The sequence below is a fragment of the Ostrinia nubilalis genome, chromosome 2 (assembly GCF_963855985.1).
Source record: "Ostrinia nubilalis chromosome 2, ilOstNubi1.1, whole genome shotgun sequence".
NCBI lineage: Eukaryota > Metazoa > Arthropoda > Insecta > Lepidoptera > Crambidae > Ostrinia > Ostrinia nubilalis.
The window spans coordinates 2,231,291-2,253,153 of record NC_087089.1 but is presented as its reverse complement, the minus strand read 5'-3'; the positions used below and the strand labels follow the sequence as shown (position 1 = coordinate 2,253,153).

Genomic DNA, 21,863 nt, shown 5'->3' with positions numbered 1-21,863 from the left:
TTACTTTCGAATGAATAATTTTACCTTGAACTCTATTAAAGGAAATCATAGCATTCATAGCAGAAGAACAATGAATGATACGATATTGTTATACGATGTAAGATCAAAACAAAATTATATGCCTATGCAATGCATGTCTTTTTTACTGAATTTGATAAAGTTCTTTCGAATATTGGTATATGGTAAGTCAAAATCTGGGGACTATAGTTAGTTTAGATTTTCCAATAGCAACATATTTTCGAGCAGTTCAAAATTATGCAAAAGCTTAGAGTTATCAAATTCGCATACGGGACTATTCCCACTTCTCTTTCCCCCCGCTGCAACTCCTGTGTAGCCAGGATCTACAGCTTGAGCGCCAATAAAAGCCCAACCAGTGAAGGTCAAGTTTCGCATACGATAATGTTTAAATTCGAGCGTTTCAAGAATATGTCCCCTGGATTTATGGGTCGGTAGTCGCAGCCGCTTCATATTTCGACAGGATCGATAAGGTCCTACGCAACTAAGATGGCTGATAACCACGCATCCTTTCATGTAGGGCTGGCATAAACAAAAGTGAAAGTTTGGAAGGATATTTTCAACGATTTTACAGGTTATTACTAACGGTAACTGGTAACGCATCAAAATATGATGAAACTTTTTACGTGAACATAGGTACAGGTTAAAGCTTTCTAACATGTCGTGTCACAGAACGAAGATAGAACGGTACGTTTGAGTTAGTATTATTTAAAATAATTGTATTCACAAGACAAAATAAATCATGGAACTTTAACCTAACTCCAACCGAACGAGCTTAATAAAAAGTATACCAATTTAAATCATACTAACAACACACAAAGGCCGAAAGTAATGTCATATTGCATCCCCACCCAGTTTTGAGGGCCAAATACAAATATGTATTGATTTTATTGTTTAACAGTTGTCAACCCTACTTGATTGTTGCAGAATGGACTTGCCGTGCACACCCACCCTTAGCAACATTGTTGCCTGCGCCTATAAAATGCAATAAGTAGCCCATTTGACAGGTTTCTGAAAACAAGTCCAAATCGAGTGCTATATTGAACCCACATAAAGTGATTGTAGTGTTTGTTTTTAATATTTTGTACGTTAAAATGACTGCTAATAAATAACTCTACATCTTTACACTGCGCTTCTCTACACATGATTTCTGCTATTGATTTTATAATTACACCGTTAGGCTAATTTTCTTCTTAAATTCAAGGTAGTTATTTTCTTTATAATTGTTATTAACAAACGGATAACCTACCACTTGTTGTGGTTTTTTAAACCTTAAGAAATTATGCATGACATAGCAGTCTATTAAAATAGTAAGACACGGGTCTTAACGCGACGTTTATCAATGAGTTACATTATGTACTCACGTTTTACTATTTTAATTGAAATGGAACGCGAAAGTTTAAAATCTTATAGCAGCCTATTAAGCCAACACTATTTAAAATTATCCATATGATCTAATACGTGTTGTATGCTTTGTTCGTGGTCCACAAATAAATAAATTCTAGACTGAGAGACAATGAAGTCAGCCTAAGTTATTTACAACACGGATCCCTAAAAACAATATTTCCAAGGCGTCTGTCAGCGATGCGTGTCGTAGATAAAATATTATGGCAGCACGATGAAAACAAAACTGAAACGAAGCAATTCCACGATTACTTCTACTTTCGACTTATTCAATTAAGTTCAGACGTGCACAGATACACGGCTTGATTGAATTTCACGTTTGGAGTTCTGACCCTGCTTTTAACTGGACCCGCGGTTACAGTGGAAATTAATTCAGTTTTTAACAATATCTTTACACACAGATAATATTCATAAATCTCTATTTTTCTTCCTCAAAACTTACGCTTACAGACTAAAAGCAGGCCTGTTCATCTCCGCGAGTTTACATCGAAAACAAAACACGCACGATTGCCCCCTACAAGAGTACTATTCGACAAGGCCTCACATACGAGCGAACATTGACTCACGCACGCGTATTCTTGTGTATGATGGAAAAAAATAAAGAAAATGGTGTACTAAATACTGTGCAGTATTTAACTGCCTAAATAATAATAAAAACACAGAATGTACTTTTTTAAGTTGCCTGAAGACACTGAGAGGTAAATAAGTAGTTAATATTATTCATGATAATTCATGCTAAATAATGTATTTCCTCCGCCATTTTCTGCAGTTTGGCACCTCACGTCACATCATTTTACCGAAGTCAGCCCTATAGCTTCGGCGCAGTACCGATCACTGACGTTTGTCAACAAAACTTCTGACAAACTTGCTTGACTCTTGAGACAAGCTAAATTACACCCTATTGTTAATGACATTGAGCATACATTTTTTTAAATACCTTCATGAAGTAAAACTTCTGTACGTAGTACTTATTATTATTCTGTGCTAAAAGTAGCAAAACAGAAGAGCTGTAAGATATAAACTGAAAGTCTGTGGTAGACTGACTGAGCTTTGACTGACGACTGACTGGAGCTTGAAAGAGCTTTTATAAGGCTTGCTATTTTCAGATCACCAGCCACTCTCCATACAGGACAGGACAGGACATAATAACGAAATATTTAGGCGGGGTTGCACCATCTCACTTTAACTTTAACAAACGTCAAACTCCATACAAAAAACACCAGTTATCAAAGTCAAAGTCAAAGTCAAAGTCAAAATTTCTTTATTTGTTTAGACTAATAAATAGTTCTTACAAATCGTCATTTTGCTCTTAAGGAGCCTCTACATGTCTCATAATCTTTTTACCCTACCAGCGCTTCGAGACCAACATTTGGCAAGTGCTGAGAAGAAGCGCCGCAACAAACTCAGTCACCACTGTCTGCCGGTTAATATAAAAAAATAGAAATAGCAGGTACATTCGATTCAGGAGCAGTTCACTGAATTTACCATGCATTCTTGTATAGTGTATCTTATAAGAATGGGTATACAAAATTGCGTGGCATATTAAACAAGGTAGTGACGTGCTAATATCTAGACTTACAGATTACATACCCAAATACTAGTAGAAATGACTCGCATACATAAGTTGGAATAACTTGGATTGACCAGTCCCCGAAAGCAGCGCCTGTTCACAGACATGACGAGTGAACCAGCCATCGCTTCACTCGACCATATTAGAGGGAATGTAACGACCCGCCTCACTACGCCACCACCCCAGAGACATTTTAGTGAGAATGACAATACCAAGTTATCTCTTAGAGAAAAAAAAAAACCAATAATAAAGTTAAGTAACAGTCCAGATTGAGAAGCATGACACTATAACATTTTAGAAAATTAGATTAGTTTATACATTACTTTTCATAGCACGATTTTAATTCTTTTTAGTGCGAGCATGAGAGGACCATAATCCTACTCCCAGGATGACTTATCATTAAGAAAATCTCGAGTTGTATAATAGGCTTTTTTAAGCATGTGATCTTTAACTATACCTTTAAATTTATTGTACTGTAGCTCTTTATATTTATCAGGGACTTTGTTATAAAAATGGATACCTTGTCCCATAAAGGTGGCAAACACTTTATTAAGTCTAAAAGCGGGTATAGCCAATTTATTTTTATTTCTAGTATTGATTTGGTGAATATCACTTTTCTTTTTGAATTCATTAATATTTTGTTGAATAAATAGAATACAGTTTAAGATGTATTGTGAAGCGGCCGTGAGAATGCCAATTTCTTTAAACAATTCTCTAAGGGACGCTCTTGCTTTCATTTTATACAAGTATCTTATGGCACGTTTTTGCAGAATAAATATTGTTTCAAAATCTGCAGCTTTGCCCCATAGCATGATTCCATATGACATTAGGCTATGAAAGTAGCTAAAGTAGACTAAGCGAGCTGTTGAAACATCGGTTAATGACCGTATCCTTTTTATTGCAAAAGCCGCTGAGCTGAGCTTTCCCGCCAGAGTTTCTATATGGGAGCCCCACTGGAGTTTTGAATCCAGGGTAATTCCCAGAAATACAGTAGATTCTACCAGATCGATTGCATTATTATTAAGTTCTATTTGGGTACTAACTGTTTTTACGTTAGGCAAAGAGAATTTTATACATTTTGTTTTCTTTGCATTCAGTTGTAGATTATTTGTAGTGAACCAACTTAAAACTCTAGTTAGTGCATTATTTACATCGTCAAAGTTATTTTTACTTCTATCAATATTAAAAATCAAAGATGTGTCATCAGCAAATAACACGATTTCGCAAGAGTCTTTAACAAAATATGGTAGATCATTAATGTATATAAGAAACAAGAATGGACCCAGAATGGACCCCTGCGGAACTCCCATTTTCACAGGTGACCCAGAAGACAAAACACCATTTATGTCGACTTTTTGAACTCTAAAGTTTAAATAGGATTGTATTAAATCCAAAGCCGAGTCCTTTACCCCATAATAGTGCAGTTTGCGAATTAGCGTTTGATGTTCTACGCAGTCAAAAGCTTTTGAGAGATCACAGAAGACCCCTAGTGCATTTTGAGAATTTTCCCAAGCCTCGAAGATATGTTTAAGTAGTGCAACCCCGGCATCGGTGGTGGAACGACCCTTGGTAAAACCATATTGTTCACTATGAAATAGTTTATTAGAGCCAAAGTGAATCATAAGTTGCTCCTGTATGATTTTTTCAAAAATCTTGCTCAAAGCGGGCAAGATAGAAATGGGTCTATAATTGCCAGGGTCGGTTTTGCTACCAGACTTAAATAATGGCATTAGTCTACTGTGTTTCATGAGGTCGGGGAAGATTCCCTTCTCTATGCAATTATTGAATATTATCGCTAACTGTGGGGAAATTATATCAATAATGTGTTTGACTATCTTGACAGAGATGCCCCAGATATCAGTTGTACTCTTTACATTTAAAAGATTAAAAGTTTTAGTGATATCTAATGGAGTAATATGTTTAAAAGAGAAGTGAGAGTCACAGGGTGTCACGTGGGTTTTCAATATTTCTTCAGCCTCGGAGGGAGATGACTTTAAGTTGGCAGTTGTTGCTGAAGCTATATTAACAAAAAAATTGTTAAAAACTTCCGCTACATCTTTATCTGCAGATATCAAATTATCGTGAACTTTGAGAGAAAAGTCATTATCTCTTGGTTTTAGTTTACCAGTCTCTCGGTTGATAACATTCCAAGTTTCTTTTATTTTATTACTGGCGTTTCCTATCTTGTCCCGAATATAAAAAGACTTAGCCATGAAGCAAACTTTCTTAAAAATTTTTGAATACTTTTTCACATGCTCAAGAAAAGATATACTATTGTTATACTTTTTCATGCCATAAAGTTCATATAACGTATTTCGACTTTTGTATATTCCCTTAGTAGCCCAGTCACTAAACTTAGATTTGGTATTTGGTTTAAATTAAATTATTATCGTTAAAGTTAGGTGGTGCAATTCAGCCTAAGTAGTACTTAGGTTATGTATGATGATTAGGCTTAAAGACTTTATTCTCATAAGAACATTATACATACATACATAGTTCACTTACAATGAGATAAATATTATGATTCCTTACTGTGATATTGACAGAGTTAAAAATATTTAAAAAATCATTCCGGCAACTGAAACCGTGGATCCAGTTCGAAGCGGGGTCAATCGACAGAAGACTTTGAGCCGTGTAATTGTTTTTATTGTTCCCTGTACCATTTGTTCGATCATTTCGTACTGAATCGTATTCCGCGAACGTACGGATAAGGAAGAACCAATCGGAGCCCATAAACAATGTTCTGAAGACAAACGAAGATGGGAACAGTGGTATATGATGCCCATGATTATTTCCCCATAGCTTTTAAGACATATTTATTATGATGAGGATTTATTTTATAAGAAACTTCGCGAAGTATAGCGGGTGGCCCAGAAAGGAGCGCGACGCGTGTTGAATATTGTATTGTTTTGGTAGATTAAGGCAAGTAACAGTATCAATGAAGTACGATAATACCGAAAGGCTACATTTCCTTTGAAGCTTCTTTAGACTTCCTGTTCCGTATCTACAAATGTTTCTTTCTTTTTCTTCATTGTACTTTTCGCTTTATCATTGGAGCTTTGGTTGAAGTTTTTACTTCACCTTTTCTTTTTTACTCAGCGTCAAAAATAGTTCATCAGACACCCAAAGTAGGTAGCTAAAAAGTTCACAACACGTCTTTGTTACAATGAGGGCTATCGTTTTTATACTTAACAGTTGGCACCCCTGGCGATTGACAGGACCTTACTCTACAGTGGCGCCATCTTGATGAGTGCAAATGCGATGGTCCTCCTACCACTTTAGCGCTCACCAGTTGGTGCCACTGTCTTCGCTACTAGCAAGTGACAGGACCTTACTCTACAGTGGCGCTAACTGGTGAGCGCTAAAACGATAGCCCTCATTGGAATAAGATTGTGTTGTCAACTCTTTGGCCAATTTGTGTGTCACGAACTATTAGACGCCGACTGTACAATACATACAGTCGTGTCGTCGTCGACTCGTGACCGCGTCGCACGCACATGACAGGTGACAGCGTCACTTTACACGTGACTTCCATGACTGACTGATTGAATTTGACAAGTTAGTTAGACTATTTTTCGGATTAAGTCGTGCGTGTCGCAAAAATACGAACTTTATTATTCTTAGGAGGTTATATTCTATTTTGCAAAGAAGAAATCAAATCAAATACAGTTTTTTTTCCCTTCTCACAGAGTGCACAAAAAATGCTAATCTAAAAATGCCCCTAAGCACAGAACTTTAAGCCACAAAAAATAGTTCGCCATTGCATACTTTGGCTTAATACACACACGCGTATTGTAATCGGTTACAGTATTTATATTACAGTGTTAAAAGTAATAATAGGTGTAACCACCACTTAGTGTTATGACTTCATCGTATAAAAGCTAAGAGAGCTCACAGACGAGCGACATACGCCGGCGGCGACTGCTTGCGGTAGTGGTAGGTGACGGTTAGCGAGTTTAGGCGACTGTCGGCGACAGTCTCCGAGTCGCGCCTTTGGCTGTTATTCAATGTTGACACTCTGACTATACATTAGTGACTTCGAGAGTCGCGATGCATCGGCGAATGTCGGCGACTATCGGTAGTATTCGCGTCAGCGACAGTCGTCTAATTAGAATATCTGTCGTCGGCGACTATCGCCGATCGTCGCCGACTTAAGTCGCCAATATACTGTCGCTCGTCTGTGAGCTTCCTTAAGTATAATAATAATGTATAAGTTCATGATGTGGATGTATGTTTTATCTAAATCGAGGAATCGGGTTTTATGCCAACCGTTTATATGCAAAATAACGAACGTTATCTGATTAACATAAATGACATAATAACAGAAATTCTTACCTACTTTTGTTATTGCATCGGATAAGTGTTACATGTTAGTTCATTAAAATTCAATTTTAATTTACTAACTTTATTTGAGACGTAATTCATTTACATGTATTATTTATTTGTTGTAAATTGAAGTAATTGATTTCTACGCTATAATGTATTCCAATTTCATTTAACTCTATCAGTCGAGTCTTCAATTAAGTTTGAATGTACATTGACTAACTTTTGCCCGCGGCTTCACCCGCGTGAAATTTATTTTGTCACAGATCGTCATAAATTATAGCCTATATGTTATTCTGGGTTATAAACAATAATACTGTATAGTTTCATCAAAATCCGTTTAGTAGTTTTTGCGTGAAAGAGTAACAAACATGTTGACATCCAGACATCCATACAAACTTTCGCATTTATAATATTAGTAATAATATTAGTAATTTTATATTATAAGTAAGATTTAACAGTGTTACCATTACGTTATATCTATTAAAGATAGATAAATATACCATAACTTAGGCGACGTTAAAGCCCAGTAAAGTGCAAAGAACCGTAAGCTAGGGTCGGTTAAACCACCAATACCGGTGCGATTCCCGAGTTAGATACTAACCAAACGAGGTCAAGTCTACGCCTAGTTTATATTTAGAAGATATTGGTCATGTAAAGCGTACTCACTTTGATATGTTTATGAACTTAATGACGTAAGGCATTATTTGCCAGTTAATCTTTGGGTTTAACCCAAAGAAAAATATCATAAGCCGGTGTTTTAAAATGCAAAAAATTAAAAAGATATCCACAACTGCATACACAAATAAACTATACAAAATGACAAAGTTAAACTGAAGTTCAGGATAACGAATTAATTTTGAGAAAATAATTACGAACTAATCTTTTAAATACCTTAAGATTTCCTAGAAACTTACGTGATTAAAGCTTATTATTTTTTCTTAGTGCAAGCAAGATTCATTGGTTTTCCTTATTAAATAAATAAATAACTGATGTTAGGGCTCAGGTTATCCAAACGTGCGCGTACGCATCCAATTAACCCTCATTATCTCGACAACTTGGCGGATACGCCTTGGCCATGCGCCGATTGTAAGGGCGAGTGCTGAATAGTGTCACTGTGTTTCAGAATCATCATCAGATATTTTTTGTCTCGAGTCCTCGTCATGTATTCAGTCACCAGTCTTGATTTACAATTGGTGGAGAACAAATCAAAATCATCATCATCAGACCAAAGACTCTGGTAAAATAGACAGTAGGACGGAGGTAAATGGAGAATTTATCATGACTTACCATCAGGTGAGATACAGGCCAAGAGCTTCCTCGTTGTGGATAAAAAACTTGCATTTTATGTGATCTAAAGCTTCTGAAAAGCTCGAAATAAGATCAAAGCTCTACGATAAATAATATAGAGACTGGTTTTTCTTTTGCTTGTACGTTATTTTTTTCTTATTTTAAGCAACATTTTTTAGCCTAGGTACCTGGACTTCGTATTCTGAAATACGCTTAAAAAGGAGCAGATTCGAGCCTGTGATTTGGTGGTTTCAATATTTAGATTAATCACTAGCTTAAGAACCTTCAACAGGACTATGAAATGAAAGGTTTAAACGAGTAGAAGAAAAACTTTTGCGGTAGAATCTATACTAATATTATAAATGCGAAAGTAACTCTGTCTGTCTATCTCTCTTGCTTTCACGCCTAAACCACTGAAGCGATTTTGATGATTGGCATAGAGATAGTTTGTGTCCCGGGAAAGGACATAGGATAGTTTTTATCCCGGTTTTTGAAACAGGGACGCGCGCAATAAAGTTTTTCTGTGACAGACAAAATTCCACGCAGGCGAAGCCGCGGGCGGAAAGCTAGTTTACATAAAGCTCATTTTTATCATGTAAGACATTAACTTAGGTAGTTTTATGGTCTCCCTTGATCTATATTCCAAAATAACACTGCTTATGTGTACCCCCCTTACCCCTAACTCGCAACGTATCAATTCATCACGATTCGCTAAATACGGCCGCGGGCAAAAACGTTATTTATTGGCCGGTTTGATGCGCCCGCGTCGAAATCAATTATAAGCCGGAGCCATCAGCCTTTACGAGGTATTTTCGCCAAACTTTACCCCAGAAAGTAACATTGTAAATCCTTTTTTTAAGAAAAAATGTAACTGCCTCGATCAATCAAGGTTGTACGTTTTTTTACGTCGCTAAAATTCGAAAAAAATCATGTAAAGCACGTGAGTTATGGCCGTTTGAATGTAATTATTGGCATTATGTTTCGGTATAAAAACAGTGTGGAATTTTATTACTTGAGCAAATGAGCAAACATGGACCGATTTGAGCAATTTTCCAGTAAGCGATTTAATTGTCCGTTAAAATTGTATCAACACCTCACAAATACGGAGTATATTTATAGTTCATAACTAGTCAGTTACGCGATTTATGGTTTAGGTCAAAAAAACTCTTAAACTCTTTTATTTCCTGATGAAGTCAATCAACTTTATATTTATCTACATTTAAAACACAATTCCCTCATTCTGCAGTCGCTTATAAATGGTATTGAAGCGGCGTAGAAATCTTTTCATCGTCGTAGAAGTCATATACATATTGATAGCACATCATACTATAGGTACCTACATTTTAGTCCCTAATAAAATAATTATGTAGTTGACATAACTTCAGTATTTGCTTGAATGCTGTGGCACCGAAAGTTGCCAAAAAGTTCGCAACACGTCTTTGTTAAAACCAGAATAAGTTTGTGTTTTCAACTTTTTGACCGCTTTGAGTGTCTCGAACTATTTGACGCTGACTGTACACCCGGCAGCACGTCAACGTAAACACTGTGGTATCTTACGAAGTTGCGATAGGGGCGACTTTGCAACGAAAATGTAAAGCTTGATGTGCTGTCGACTGTACGTACATTGCCAACATTTTTCCTACGCTGGCTTCGCGCCAAAAGATTGCATAGATACGCACACGCATTGACGTCCCAACTAGATCCAAGATAAAGGTCCCTTGTTAAGGGCATGCACAGGGACAAGCAAAAACACATCTAGACAGCTAGATATAAGCGCTGGATTTGTTTGATAAGGTTTGACTACAGTGGTAACACTTGTTCTTACTCGCTCGTCCTTGTTCGAGAAAATATTTATATTCAAAATTATGTAAGTATAAAAAAATTAAAATATTTTTTGAAGAGAATACTTACATTAATCTAGGATTTGCTAAACATGAGGAGTGGGGCGTAAAGAAATGTAAAAGATACAAAATTACCCGAACCATTAAAGAAAATGGCACATTAAAGGAAATAGTCGCTAGTCAATGTTCTAACGCCGCGTAGGCGGTAACTTTTAGACGCTTTTGGGATATTGATGTAATTTACTAGAAAATATAGAAAGTTACATCGAAGAATAAACAGAACATCTGTAATAGAATTGTATAGTGCCTAATGAATGGTAAAATTTTCCCGGTAATTTTTTAACTCTTTATAACTAATGCAGAACGAGTTACAATGGTAGAGCCGCGTAACTATCTTAGTCCAAGGAATAAAAAAGTTAAATGTTTCTAGGATTGTTAGTGTACACTTTTTTGTCGCTATAAATTCAGTTACGACGACCAAATAAATTGTTACCGCGCTCACAAAAATGTTGGTACGTAAACTACGTAAACTGAGAACATTGTAATTGAAGATTTAAAACTTTGTTATACTCGTGTTAAACATAACACCTTTAATAATCAAGTTACAAGGGCTTGAGAGTGTTAAAAATATATTTCCTTACACAAAACGTCACTTTAAACTATCATCCCCATATTAATTGCCTGAATTTTGAAGATATGAACTTCCTTCTCTTGGGGTTTATTACATTTGAAGAGTAGAGTCAATCCTTTTGTCCAGTCAAGTCAGTGAAGAAGAAGAAAATCCCCAGTCTGTTTCCAGATGACCTTTATGGGACTATTCCCACCTCTCGTTCCCACCGCTACAACTCCTGTGTAGCCAGGATCTACAGCTTGACCATCACAAAAACCCAACCAATGGAGGTCAAGTTTGTCCCGGGGGAAAGTTAAATTGTCATTGTACCCGCAACGAAATTAATCAGAAGAACATAGGAGGAGGAGTTCGAAATGAGGGCTATCGTTTTAGCGCTCACCAGTTAGCGCCACTGTAGAGTAAGGTCCTGTCACTTGCTAGTAGCGAAGACAGTGGCGCCAACTTGTGAGCGCTAAAGTGGTAGGAGGACTATCGCATTTGCACTCATCAAGATGGCGCCACTGTAGAGTAAGGTCCTGTCAATCGCCAGGGGTGCCAACTGTTAAGTATAAAAACGATAGCCCTCAATAAGGCAAGTTATGACAGATGACCATTACTAAAAACAAACAATAGTAATTTGACAGCTCACCTATCAACTCGCTTGTCTATGGCGATCAAGATGGCGGACAGTCTCGCGTCGACTCGTCAGCGTCGTCACATCGTCGTCTCGTTACTGCAACAAGAATAATTTAAATTGTATGATATTACAAACAGGATGGCTGAATGGATTAATAGGAATATTGGAATTTCAAATGGTACCTATTATATGAATAAAACAAAGTGGTATGTAGATAGGCTGCGATTAACTCTCAGAATCTATCTACTCAGTCGTACATTGAATTAATATAAATTATTATGTATTCGTTCGTTTCAGCCGAAAGACGTCCACTGCTGGACAAAGGCCTCCCCCAAGGATTTCCACAAATACCGGTCCTGCGCCGCTCGCATCCAGGCACCTCCCGCGACCTTCACCAGATCGTCGGTCCACCTAGTGAGAGGCCTGCCCACGCTACGTCTTCCGGCTCGTGGTCGCCACTCAAGAATTTATTTGTTATTATGTATTAAAACAAATTAAACCATAGTTATTAAAATTATCTAGCGTTTAGTCGCCTCTCGATCTAAATTTTAAATTACTTGAAATTTTAAATTCCCATCTTAGGCTATTCCATTTTTCTATCAAGTAATTTAAAAATTTAAATTAAATCAATCAAGCCTGAGTTTTAATCGACTTTCGAGCGTCTTTTCTTAATACCTACCTAAGTACCAACTACTAAAATCTTTCTACTGCGAAAAGGTTTTAAAAAGAAGAATAGTTATAATTGGATTGACTATTGACTATAAAAACTCTACAAAGAAAAGCTACTGTTACTCTTTCATCAATCAATCAATCTCAAACACAATCAACAATACAAATTAAGGCCTGATAAGTGACAAAAAATGACAATTGATCTAATATCATCACCGTATGAAACTAACACCGGTAGGCGTGACTTTATACTGTGCATCTGTCAACATCTGCATACAAAGGGTTAATAGTAACGGGGAAAATCACTGGAGGGTTAACGGGATCGTTTTTGCTTAAGTCTTGGTTAACTGTATTAATGAGCAAATGGATATTTTGAATTTGTGTAACTACAATGTCTAATTATTTATTCGTATTAACCATGTAGGTACCTGTAAGTATTGTACCATGTTTCTGTGCAAATAAATAAATTATTATAACATGGTATTAGCCCGCCATCACTGAAATAGCGGAAAGTAATTGATCGAATTCGCAGTAAAAAATATTGTCCTACAACTTGCTATTTTGTGTATAACAACAAAAATTTATGATTAATTTTATTTTTAATTTTTGAAACATAAACAGTTAGAGAATATTAAAGAATGACTGCTATTAGGTTCTTGGCCATAATTTTATATTGTTTTATAGCCTTTTTCTTATTTTTTGTGGATGTAGAGTTTGACTAGGTATTCGTTATTAATGGACACCTATGATTACTTTTTTATCCGAAATTATTTATGACTAACGTTATTTATAAGTCCTACGGGTAATAATGTCCAAGAAAAACGCCATTGGTCACATAAAAGGAATTGATTTGAATCGATCATGGCGGCGAACACGTGACTCATACAAATCAACTGTCGCCATTAAAATTCCAAATACGCGACAGAAGTCGCCATTTATATGTACACATAACCACAGCAGTATACAGGGTGAGTTAGCAAATGCCATCATCATCACCAGGTTAGTTATAGTCGCCACTACATGAACACGCCCTCTATAATTTATCAGAGCAAATTGGCATAGGCTAATTTTTAGGGAAAGAAAAAACCCTTACATGAACTCTTTGTTAAATTGGAAAACCTGTATGACTTTTCCAACATGTTCAGGAGATCAAAATTTTGAATCTTCCATTGTTTAATCACTGTATTAGTAGGTAACGCTAAAGGCAAAAATATAAATGTTATTTTATCTTTTTTACTGACGGGAAAAGAAGTTATCAGATTTCACACGACTGATAGAAGCCCACAATGTGTGATACCAGGGTTTATGACCTCTTACCACAACCCGCACCATAGAAGAGACAATCTAGAGATGTATAAAGACTTTACACCCTGTATAGGATATTTACAAAGGGAAGCACATCAAGTTTAGCTTGCTTGGTATCTAATGTGTTTGTAATAGTGGCTATTTTCCGACAAATGTGCTGTTGACTGTATTTAACTGAGTGTGATTGTCACAGTCACTAGTTTTACTTTAGTCATCGATGATCCATCATTGCTAACCTGCGAGGAATGTCGCTTCATCGGATATTATGTACAAATCATTCATTGTTTAGAACTTTAGATGATTGACTAATTACACTGATATACTAATGCGAAAGCAACTCTATCCGACTGTTTGTTTATTATTTTTCACGTATAAAGCCGAGTCCAGACGGGTGTAACGCGGTGGAATGTATCGTGTAATGTAATACATAGATACGAGTATAGTAGCACATGTAATGCTCGTAGTGCCGTCCACATGTAGAATGCATGTTACATTACACGTAATCTTACATTACACATTACACCCGTCTGGACACTGCTTAAGAGCTGATCCAATTTGTCTTGTAGTCTATGCATAGCAACACATTTCTATTTGTATGTAAAAATGTAAGTATTAAAATTCAAGAGCTAGACACTATCTGCTATTACTTAAAACATGACTGAAAACAAATAATGAAACATAAAAATGCAATAACACCGAACGTCAATCGAGTGTAAATACATCACAATCTTATTAAAATTTCAAGAAAAAAGGCATAACTCACTTCGACACTTACTGCATTTTCCTCACAATAATGTTTTATTGCCTGAAGCAGTTATGACCATACATCAATTCCACTCACGCGTGTCGCTGTGTGTTATGTGTCATACAAGTGTTCACATCATATGTTCGTTGAATCGTACGCACTGTTATTCAACTGTTTGTGTTTTATTTTAGTAAAAAATGAGTCATGCAGTTACGAGTATGTGCAGACAGTAGCAGCTTCTCATCTTCTAACTGTATGCTTACCATGAGTTTACTTTAGGTGTGCTCGCTAGCGAGTGCGTAAAAAATCTATGAAGGTTTTAGTACTTCAAAGTAGCCGCCAAACCTAACCTAACGTAAAGTCATGGTAAGCACTCTCATCTATCTTTCTGTAATGTGGGTGGGTAGGGTTTTTATCCGTTGTGTGGTGGTTATTTCTGGGGTTTATTTTAAATCATAAATGAAGCTATCCGACAGAGAACGAGGGTAATCATAACCTGGAGAGGACATACTGAAGTGCCGAAGGCCTAATAGTGTCTGCCAGCGTATACAATATCTTGTCAGGCGCAGAAAGGGACTTTTTCAAAAAAATGAATTAAAGAGATATGATGACGAAGAGACTAGTGGAAATACAATAACAAAAGAAGCAGGATCAGAAATATGCCGTAAAATCTACATCCAGCAGTAAACGGATGATGATAGCAAAAAAACTACACCCATTTTAGACCTTATTTAAAGGATAATTACACAATAATTTACGTATGACACACACATTACGCACATAAAATGCGACCCTATACAAGAATAGCCCTAACACCACTTGAAATGCGCGTACGCATCTGACGTACGACACTTCGCGCCATTCGAAGTAGAGCGTTTTAATTGTTTTTGCGGTTTTATAGCTTTATACACGGCACTGGGTTATAGGGCTGGCTGTTTTGACTGTCTATTATTACAATTGATGGCAAAATACTATTAATAGTCGACAGTCCTTAACTAAGTTAACTAGTTAATTGCAATTTGATACCACAATACTAAAGGAACAGCCCTTAACTAAGTAAACTAATTGAGGTTTTAAGCAGCTTAGTTGCTTAAGCAATATGAGAGATAATATTTTTTTAATGCAAGACAAGGCAGGTATTTGTTTGGCAGGTAAATATTTTCATACAAATAGTAATTAGTTTGATAAATTCTATTTTCTCTTATGATTGATTTTGGCTTTCATATTGCGGTAGTGGGTAGAGAAATCCTAGGGGCAGGCCATGTGTGGTCTGTGGGACAGGCCTTCGTCCAGCCGTGGACGTCTTTAACATGAAAGGAAAGAATGTTATCTAGAACATGCATTGAGATCTTAATTACGAGAAAATTCCTTCATTAAAATAGATGCTAATTTAAGCTGTCAGCACATCCACTCACAATTACTTTTAATTTTACTCATTAAACTTAATCGAGCGTCTAATTCCATCCTCTTTCGTCCTTTAACTTCTAACATTACAACGAAAACTAAACTTTTATAGTACACAATAAAGTCGAGAATGTGTTGCGTGAGTTGCAAAAAGTTTCGCTATTAAGTGAAGCTGTAATTATCTGTGGTACTAAAAGCGCGGCAAAAGGAGCAGCGCACGCGCACACGTGGCCGCGTGGCGCAGTATACACGTCGTAACTGCGGTCAGAATGTCGGATGGTCAGCAAAAAGTTAACATACTGTTTTTTAAATAAATTGTTCCTAAGATCACACTATATGGCGCTAAATTGCAGGCGGGAACTCAGACTTAAACTGGTTGTTTTTTAACTTGGCATTTGAATCGACTTTGTCTACAATTCTTATTAGACAAATTAACATTACAGCAATCTTAATAATAACGTAACGCTTAGATAAATTCACAAAAGCCATTTTAAAAATAGAGGTCATCTAGAAGTACACACATTAGTGTGATGAGGCGACTCTATGCTCATGATTATAAATACGAATTTCAGCAGTCATCCGACAAGTGAAACGTCTCGTAAATTCAATTCCTGCGAGGCAGCCGATTTTTTCCTGGTTCTAAAATTACTTTGAAATATTTTTTTCACAAATCCTAAGCAACTATTAAATTCACACGTAGCTCGATGGATCGACCATAAAACGAAACAGTAATGTCTGGAAAAAGCGAGAAATTGTGCCATTTGGCACTTTTGTGTTACTGACCATGTCAGGGTGGTAATTTCAACTTTTCAAGTCAAAAATAATACTGAAAACTACAAAAATATTTAATTTTTTCTTTCAACCCTCCACCGCTTAGAGCTAGACGGTGTACATAAACCGAAGGTCTTTATTGGAGCACTCCCGCGCAGCCCCGTAAATTAGATCCCGTTTGCGGCTAATGGCGCGCCCAATCAAGGGTTAAATATGCAAGAGCTGAGTGCAGAACCGGCTGACCGCCGTCCTACGTGAGAATAGTTATTTATTCTCTTAATGAAATAAACAAAGAAGATTATTGAATTGAAAATAAACAGATTTTTTTTAAACTAACACAAACTTAACTCTAAACAATATAAAAATATAAACTTATTTACTACTCAAAAATAAAAGTGTGTCCGTGAGGCAAAGAGGCGAGGATGCTGGCTGCATTTCCTCGCTGAATAGCAATACTAAGCCTTTGTGCAAGGAAAAATTGAAGATAAATACCACATATGAACAAAACAAACAAGGATATATGAATTCACATAACTTACACACACACTACCTAACATAAAGTGTAGGTATTTTAAGTAATCAACCTCCCAATAAATAAATAATCATCGGAACTGAGGTGGAATCGTGTAAAGCAATCGTAATCATTTGACAGTTCATAACGTACGATAAAGTCAGTTAAACAAAGCGTTTGACAGAATAATCGTACGTTATGAACTGTCCAATGATTACGATTGCTTTACACAATTCCACCTCAGATTTAAGATTCGAATAAATATCTGAAAAAAGCAATCACAGATATTATGAACTAACAAAGAATATTCTAAATGTTTAACCCCCCGCGTAAAACAGGCTTCCGTAACAAGTCTAGCCAGCTTGGGGAATGTAGGCTAAATTCCTATTTACCTCTAGTACTGGAAATTGTGAAGTCAGTGTAAACCATCAGCTGACCTGATGACGAACCCCTTCTTCAAATAAAAAATCAAACAAAGGCTGGACCTTCTCGTATCACGTTCTAAGTCTATAAATATGGAGAATACCAATCCATATAATATTGCGAGTTTAGATTTTTTACTGATTCTTGGACAAGAGTCGAATAAGGTAAAGTGCTAACTTAAAATGTAAACTGTTAAAATGTCTTATCAAGTCCACTATTGTTTGTGAAGATTAAATAACCTCTTTTGGCTTTTATTTGCCTCAGAATAACACCTCTGTCCCGCCAAAGGTTGACTAAGAATAAACTTAGACGTTTTTTTTACCTTAATTAGTATTTTATACAACCAAACATAATTTATCATTTAGGATTGGATCATCAAGATTATTAAAAAACTGACCTTTTGACTCCACTTTTTATAAGCTCACGGGAAATTAGCTTTGTCAAGTAAATACAAAATACCCACTTCGAAAACTTTTTTCATAGGGTTAAATAATACACAAGCGTTTGACGGAGGTTTTGCCTGTGGTAAAAACAAAATTGTTTTATTATTTTTGGATGTGAATTTTCATTTCCTAACATGGAAAAAAACTATTTCCCATTTTGCTACACTGTTTAATTTCCTCTTCAACTCATCAATTTTCTATGACCAACCATGGTTATACTTATAAAGTTACATAAACCAAACTTTATCAAATTAGTTTGTACGCTTAGACGTCAAAAATTATCTAACAGACAGATTTACTTTTGCTTTTTATAAAAATAGTAGGATAGATTAATAAATCAAATGTTTTTTATTGCAAGATAAAAAGCATTGAAGATTTCGAGTTCAGTGAATAAATTATTAGACCTGCCTGTTACTGTCTGCTTCATGATAACACATTTTAATTGAGTTTTGAGTAGCATAAATTCATCATGACATTTAAAAAACCGTGAAATAAACTACGAAAGATGTACATTATGTAGTCTAGAGAACAGTCCTATCTATTTGTGTATTTCACAATTTATGAAATTCGCACATAGGTATAAAATTATGTAATTTCATTCTCGTCACCACGACAAATTGATTGTACATAAAACCGTGGGGCTACAGCCTGTCTCTATCACTCCTATTAATCTGCAGACAAGAATGAAAAGGACAGATAGAGTTGATATACGAAATTGGATAGATTTAGAACCCACGAGGCGGTTCTGGCGGAAACTTGAGTCATTAGGTGACGCCATCGCGACCGCGACAAGCAAGAACAACAATGATGAGTTAGATTCCGAAGGCAATCGTGTTCGAGGAAACGCTTTTTCACGAAAGATTCAAGAATATTTGTACTGGGTGTTGATTTCCTTAACATGCGCCTATTTAAGCCTAAGCTAAAATTGTTGGTAAAATGATATTATTAATATTATTATGATGATAATACAAATCTACTGAGATTTGAAATGCAAATCTTAACGTTAGATACGAGTAATAACTAATTAAACAATTCTACTACTGAAATATCGACATTATTTCATTAGTAATGTCTATTAATTTTATGCACATCGCAACAAGGAATAATATCGTGAAATGTTAGAATCAGACGTCTTTACCTATTTGTAAAATCGATGATTTCATTTGTAAAGAAATCATTAAAAATAATGTTCTAAACTGGAATATACCAAATATAATTTTATCCTTTACATAGAGACCTTAAAAAGACCTTAACCAATTAAATAAAGGAAAAATTCTTGAGATATAAATATTTGAACATTATGAATTTGCTACAAATATTTTAATTCAAGTTGTAACCCAAAATATGTGTACAGGTATTTGATAATCGTGCAATAGCTGACCTGATGGAATGTGCAACGGACCGTTATTTCCTTTTGAATTGTATTCCAATGTCGTAGAGTTGATAATTGAATACAGATTTGTCTAAGTGCGCGGGCGCAGCCTCGAATTCGACCTTCAGGTCAAGAGTTGAGGGTCTACTCCGCGAAATAATGTTCTTAAATTCAACTGAATTCATCTCTCTCGCTCACTCGGATATCCTGAAATGAGTGAGAGAGATAGGAACACGTGATATATCGATACTCCTACACATAGTAGGACTCTACAGCTACGCCCCCTATTCATGAATGCTATTGTTTTAAACAAGTTAACAAACGAGTGAACTGACCTCGGTCATAATTTATTGAATGCACCAACAAATTGTTTTGAAATACCCGAGCTTTTTATGTTAAGGCTTAATAATGCGTGCCAAATCGTGCTTTTTCTGAATCATATATCAAAGTTCGAAGTTGTGATTAAGTTAATTTATTTTGACAGCCGAATAACTTTAAACATGAGTACAATAACTTCGGGGCTTCAATTAACTCGATGTCTATTTGTTGATACGCGTCAAAATATTAAATAGGTAAGTCACGAAGGAGCAGTATTAATATTATGACAATACAAAGTTAGCAAACATTACTTTAGATCAGTATTAAATTACTTTTTGGGTCTCCAAATAATAACTAACTAATATAGGTAAATTCGTAACATATAAACTTAATTTTAAATATTCGTTTTTAGTAAGTAAGCCCTTTTCAGGGCACACAGACACGTTCCAAATGGGTTACCTCCACCATATCGAATTACAAATGGTCGAAAATCAAAATGTCGAATTTTGATTTCATTTGTTTGTCGATATGGCGGAGGTAACCTATTCCTATTGTGGAAAACCTTGGGGGAGGCCTTTGTCCAGCAGTGGACGTCATTTGGCTGAAGCGAACCTATTCCAAATATATGTAGTTTGCCCTATCATCACATCGGGATAAACATCGGCTGATGCTGAGAAGCTAACCGTGAAGAATTCCATAAAACAAAAAATAAACATACATGCCCAGAAATTATCGCCCCGTGCTACCATAACGCTCTTGTACCTTTTTTAAATGCCATAGACCAGGGATGTTATGGATATCCGTACCCGTAACCGAAACTTTCGGATATCCGAAATAAAAAAATATCCGGAACCGTAACCGTAACCGATTCAAAAGTTTCGGATGTAAGGCAGTTTAAATTGTTTTTTGTACAGCATTATATGTAAAGGCATAACAGCCTGATTTACCTTTATAATGCCATCTAGTATCAATTTTTTTTTGCTTTTTATTCGATGTAAAGTGTGCGGCCATGAATTAACCGTGTTTAAGAGAATAAGAATAGAATAAATTTATTACTGTATAAAAACTTAGCCTAAACACGTACAAGTTTGGTTTCGATAAAATTAAGGTTAGTGTGCGTAAGTAATTAATGATACCTAAACTAAGCAAAATTTATTGCCTGTATCTTAGGTATCTGTTTAAAAAGTGCTGACTATACAATATTGGAATAGATTATCAAACTCAGAATAAGTAGGTTACATTTACTGCTATACTTAACTACTTACTTACTAAGCATTATTTTTACATTGACCTACTCTTAAAATAAATAATTATTACAATTGAAATAGTTTCTGTGTGTAAACAAATAATACAATCGCGAGTCACATAACTAAATATTCCTAAGAGTGTAATTGCACATCTTTGGACTGCGTTAAGTAAACGGCCTTTGCGGCGCCCTATGCGCCCTCATAATCAATTGAGCTCATGTATCTTGCTTCAGCAATTTTTCTTGCAGGGCAGCTCTCTGCTCCCGTATTGTGCTGGCTTGGTTTATTGAAGCGCAGGCACGTGGCACAGGTCGAAGGTGCTAGTAATTTTGAGCATTCCTTGATTGTGTGTCCAGCGCAGCCACAGTGTCCACAAGTGGATTCAGTTTCTCTGCAGAATTTTGCTGAGTGACCATATTAATGACACTTGTAACACCTTGTAACAAGTGTATAGTCTCTAACTGGACAGGAGGTCCAATTAATGTATGCTCTCTCCTGGTCTATGAAAATGTTTCGCAGTTCTGAAGTAAGTTCTAGCACATAGTTGCAGTAGGGCCCGTCTTTTTTGCCAGTTTTGTGGCTTAGTTTAATAGAACTTAAGAACTTATTGCGGTCAATGTGTTGATATTTACCCGAGATGTTTTGCTCGTAGAGACATTCAAAAACATCCTTCTCAGATGTGTTGGTGGGCACTCCTAACAAAATCACTTTGGGCCTTCGTTTTGTGGTCTCTTCTACGTTGAGACCTGATGTTTTCAGCAGTTCTGATTTTTTCAATTTTTCAAGGTCATCTTTGCCTTCAGCGCTGATTATAATACCCCCACCTCTGGTTTTTCTCATCCCTCGGATATGCAGTTTTAATTCTTCCGGCTTGATGATGGTCTGAATAAGTTTCTTAGTCTCTTCACTGGTCTTATCTTTGCTAGCTGGGTAAATAGCAATGTTACTGGTGCTTGGTGGTCTTA

At 36.1% G+C, this 21,863-nt stretch overlaps 1 protein-coding gene across 1 annotated transcript in view; it reads right to left on the bottom strand.

The window, feature by feature from the left end:
• LOC135079879 (titin) overlaps window positions 1–21,863 on the bottom strand; it is a 104,377-nt gene that overhangs the window by 38,890 nt on the left and 43,624 nt on the right. The window contains exon 3 of the mRNA XM_063974521.1: window positions 11,703–11,786. The gene's annotated coding sequence lies outside the window, so the exon portion shown is untranslated. The remainder of the gene's footprint in view (window positions 1–11,702; window positions 11,787–21,863) is intronic.